Source organism: Acomys russatus, chromosome 4 (assembly GCF_903995435.1).
Source record: "Acomys russatus chromosome 4, mAcoRus1.1, whole genome shotgun sequence".
Taxonomy (NCBI): Eukaryota; Metazoa; Chordata; class Mammalia; order Rodentia; family Muridae; genus Acomys; species Acomys russatus.
This window is the reverse complement of record NC_067140.1, coordinates 39,429,904-39,434,936: the sequence shown is the minus strand read 5'-3', so window position 1 is coordinate 39,434,936 and position 5,033 is coordinate 39,429,904.

The window sequence follows — 5,033 nt, the reverse complement described above, 5'->3', positions numbered from 1 at the left end:
GTGCCTGGCTCCCGCCTGCAGTTTGCGTTTGGAGGAGAGGAGCTTTAATGCTGTATGAGCTTGAGGCTCGGAAAGACTTGGTCCCATGCCTGAGTAGTCGCTGAACATTCAGCTGAACATACAGCTGAAAATTGCGGCTGAGCCCCTCCTGCTTTTCGTGATGCTGGGCAGGTTACTATGCCTCTTGGGGCCTCGGTTTCCTCGTCTGTGTCGTGTGACCAAAAGCTTCAGAGGGCTATTCTGATGGGTAGCTTCGACTGTCAGCCTGACGGAATCTGGTAACATCGACAAGATGGGCTTCTCGGTATGCCTGGATGTGGGGAGGGGGTCAACAGATGTGGGAAGACCCGTCCGTACTACACAGGTCCAAGACTATCCCTCAACAAGGGATCCTGGACTGCATAAACGGAGAAGACGAGCACTAACTAGTACGCTTTCGTTGGTGTGTTTCTTTCTTGTGGGTCCAATGAAACCAGTACTTTGAGCTCCTGTTGCATTGACTGCCCCACCACAATGCACCACACCTTGAAGTACCTGACAGAATTAACCTCTTCTCCCCCACATTGCAGCATCAAGGAAACAAAGAACTGTGGGGGTGGAATGAGGCAAGGACCAAGAACCCGGACATTGGGAGGAATCGAGGCAGCTATTTATTTCTTTAAAAGAAGTGTGTGTGTGTGTGTGTGTGTGTGTGTGTGTGTGTGTGTGTGTGTGTGTGTGTGTAGAAGTCACAGGTGTCTTCATTGGTCCTTCTCCACTTTTCATTGTTTTCAGTCTCTCTCACTGGACCTGGAGTTGCCTGATTGAGTTGGCCATTTGGCCAGCAAGTCCCTGAGATCCTCCTGTCTCTGCCTCACCTGAGCTGAGAACACAGGAACATACCACCATGTGCAGTGTTTACTTGGGTGATGCAATCAGAAGCCAGGCCTCCATGCTTGAACAGGGAACACTTTACCAACTGAGCCATCTCCCTAGGCCTCGGTTTATGTCTTATGAACTTGTGTAGACATCTCAGCAGGACCAGCTTCTGCTTGTGTAGACCTTGGATCATGGGTGTACTCTGGGTTTATTTTGCTGGGAAATTCCCAAGGCCCTCTAGAAAGCTGTACCAGTTTGCCTTCCACCCAGTGACCTAGGTCAGAGCCATGGAGTCAGGAAGTCTACTTAAATGGCTCTGAAGTCTTGGTATTAATTTCATCATGGCTCAGTGTTATCTAGGGAATCCATCAGTTCAGGTCAGCTGGGGATCATGTATGCCTTGCTCCAAAAAAACACACTCCCCTTTGCAAAGCACCTTGCCTCTTATGGAGCTCAGTTTTCATGTGCCTAGGCCATGCCAGAGGATACAAGCTGGTAGAAATGGAAATTGTGACTCAGATTTGTCAAGGTCACCCCAACAGATAAGTAACAGGGAGAGGAGTATATATCCAGGTCTTCAGAAAACCTGACACCTTGTCATCTCTCAAAAATCTGTATGGTAAGATGAAATAGGCTCTTTAAAATGAAATAGATTCACAGTGAAATACACTCTTTTGCCAAGTTAGTCATGAAGGGTGGCCATTAGGCTATATTATATACTAAGAGGGCACTTCTTAGAAAAATAAATTTAATTGCAGGCTCTTGTGTCACGTCAGATCCTCTCTGTTTTAAACATTCAATTATAGTAAGGTACAGCTATAGACTGCGTGCTCCCTGTCCTAATTTGAGACCTCAGATGGCAGCTTCTTTTGTACTTCCGTCTTTTAAAAGCTGCCTCCCCAACCCCCAATCCTGTTATTTTTTTTTTCTATCCAACTTGCCAAACAAATCTAGCCAAAAAAAAAAGAGAACTGATTAAATGCCTAAGGGAAGAAGAAAAAAGCTCAAAATTGGGAGACTGTTGCTACATGTTCAGACTAATTTAATATTTTCTCACATAAAAATTAGAAAGGGAAAGAAAAATTTGCATAGAGGGGTAATTAAGAATAAACTAGAGGTGTCACTTGTTCCAAATCGGGATGGGCCTTCACAACCTGTTTTTTCATGGACGTAGTATGTTCTGACAAGCAGGAACTAATGAGTGTATGCTTTTGTTCTCTGATGTCACCCAGCCAGTGGAAGCTTAATCACAAAGTGAAGATCAGCCCACGGTGAGCTATGCCTCAGGCTTTCTCAGCAACCCAGACGAACAACCAAATTACTAGCAGCATGCTGGCTACCTTACATAAAGTGCAGAGAAGCCCAGAGCCTGCAAAAATGCAATCAGACCTGATGGTGATAGATAGATAGATAGATAGATAGATAGATAGATAGATAGATAGATGTGCAGACTGATGATGGACAGATGATGAGAGAAATAATAGATGAACAATTAGATGATAAATAATAGATATATAGATAAAGAGAGAGAGTGATAGGTGATGGATAGATAGGTTGATAAAAGAGATAAATAGATAATAGAGACAATCAATGTACAAAAATTGATTGATAATGGGTAGATAAATAGATGATAATAGATGGAAAAGTGATAGATAATGGATGGAATGATAATAGATATATTGACTAATGAGACACAGATATATAGACTATAGAGAGATGATAGATTGATAGATATGTAAAGATAGATAGATAAATAGATAGATAGATAAAGAGATAGCAAGACAGACAGCTGATAGACAGCAGATGGATTTATTTGGTGGTTCTCAAGCTGTCGGCTAGCCATCAATCCTGGAATTTCCACAGACTGTCTGTCCTCAGAACTCTAAGAATACTCAAAAGACCTATTCTGCAAGTATAATTATGAAGGTAAGTTTTTAACCTGCGGGACTTGATGTTGAACAGCCACTTGATATTCCAGCTGCCAGAGGAAGTTTCTCTCCTCTGCAAAGGCAAGATGCACGCATGCAGAGACACTCAGCTTCCTACCTTATGAGGTATCCAGGGAGTTTTCTCTTAAAATGAACCTTATAAGATCTTGTTAGCCCAGTATCCTGGCTGGCAAGGTTCCTTCCCTGCCTGATGGACCAGGAGAGATTGTGTGTGTGGATCTGGTCGCCGGCTGCTGGTATCGACGGTAGTCTGTTTGCTTTCTGAATAATAATAATAATGATTTTTATTCTGGTTAGCTTGATGAAGGCAAAGGGCAGGGATGTTTGGAGGATCGGACAATATCCATGCTTAAAGAAGTCTAGGGAAAGCTAAACCTAGGAGCATTATGAATAGGATGCCTCAGTAGCTCTGGCATCCTAAGAAACAGGAATTCCTAATGGGAGCTGCATTAAGAAGTGGTCCTGAGAATGCCTGCTCTACTGATTCACAGAAGGAAGACTGTTTTTCTGTTCACTTACTTAGTAAGGAAGGCAGCTAATTAGCTTGAACATGGCCCAGAAACCCTGCTATCTGAAGTCAGGAGGAGTATGGGATGCATTCAAGAGCTCATTGTGGTCCATTCGCCAGGAGCTCAAAGCATTGGATGAGGTTGAACTCTGGTCCTAGTTTGCTACCATCTGTTTAGCCTTTACGTTGTCTTAATCAGAGTGAAGAGCTTAGGTCTTCAGCATTGGAAGATTTGTGTGCTGCCAAGAACCCATTTCCAGGAGAAAAACGTGTTCTAGCTGTCCAAGGAGAATAAGAGAGAGAGACATGTGGAGAAGAGCTTTCATCAGCTCAGAGCTACTCAGTCTACATCTCCCCAGCATGGAGGTTCTGGATATTGAACGTTATTGTGAAGTCTGAGAAACCACATCTGATCTTTTTTTTTTTTTAACATTTGTTTAGGGACACGTGTCATAGAATGCTCATCAACAAAGGACAACTTGTAGGAACTGGCTCTTTTCTTCCAGCACGTAGGTTCCAGGGATCAAACGCAAGCCATTAGGCTTTGCTGCAAGCCATTTTATACACTAGGAATATAGCTGGCCCTACTTGCCTTTTTAAAAGTTAACTCTGTGGGGCTAAGGAGGTGGCCCAATTAGTAACATGCTTGCAACCCAAGCGTAAGGACCCAAGTTCAATCCCCAACACCTGGATTAAAAAGGTATGGTGGCATGCACTTGTCTTCTCAGGACTGGGGAGGCAGTGACAGGAGGATTCTTGGAGCTGTGCAGCCAGCTAGCCTAGCTGAGTCAGGTACCCCAAGTTCTAGTGAGAGTCCTTGCCTCACAACACAATGTGGATTGCTAGGCATACTTTTAGTTCCAACACTAAGGAGGCAGAGGCAGGTGGATATCTGTGAGTTCATAGCCTCCATGTCGGGGGGGGGGGGGGGGGGGGGGACAAAGAAAAAAACGACAACAAGAAACTAATGTGATGGCTCCTGAGGAACAACATGCATTGAGTAAGCACCAACAGCCATGCACACTTGCTGAAGATAGTCTATAAGAAGACACCAGCCTTACTTCATTAATATTTTTATAAACATGTTACTAAAAGCACTTATGCATAAGTGAAGAATCAACATTGCATATGCCTGATGCTGTCAGTCTTGCAGAGAAAGCGAGCATATACACAACCAGAAAAGAATTCTACCTACAGATTTACAGTTGTTTAGGGTTGCATTATAGTTGATGATTTAATTACTTTACATGATTTTCTTTACACTGTCACATGTCATTTTATTATGATAACACAAAATAATTCCACAATTACTGGACACTGGCTGATTTCACACATAATTCTCTCTCATTCTCACTCCCCTCCTGATAGCTGAGGAGTGGGAATTTTAAAGACAATTCCTCATTTGACCAAGGCTGGAAAATAATACATGAGAAAATCTGATGCTGAACCCAATATGTCTCATGTGTTTGTTTGTTTACTAAGGCAGAGTTTCTCTGTGTAGCTTTGGCTGTCCTGGAACTCACTTTGTACACCAGGCTAGCCTCAAACTCAGAGATCTACTTGCCTCTGCCTGAGTGCTAGGATTAAAAGTGTGTGCACCACCACCCAGCTGATTTGTTACACTGGGAGCTGCTCACGTTTTAAGTGTATAGTTTGACAAAGTTTAGTATGAGTCTGTGTCTCTCTAACCCACACTCCTGATCATTTTTAAAAACTAT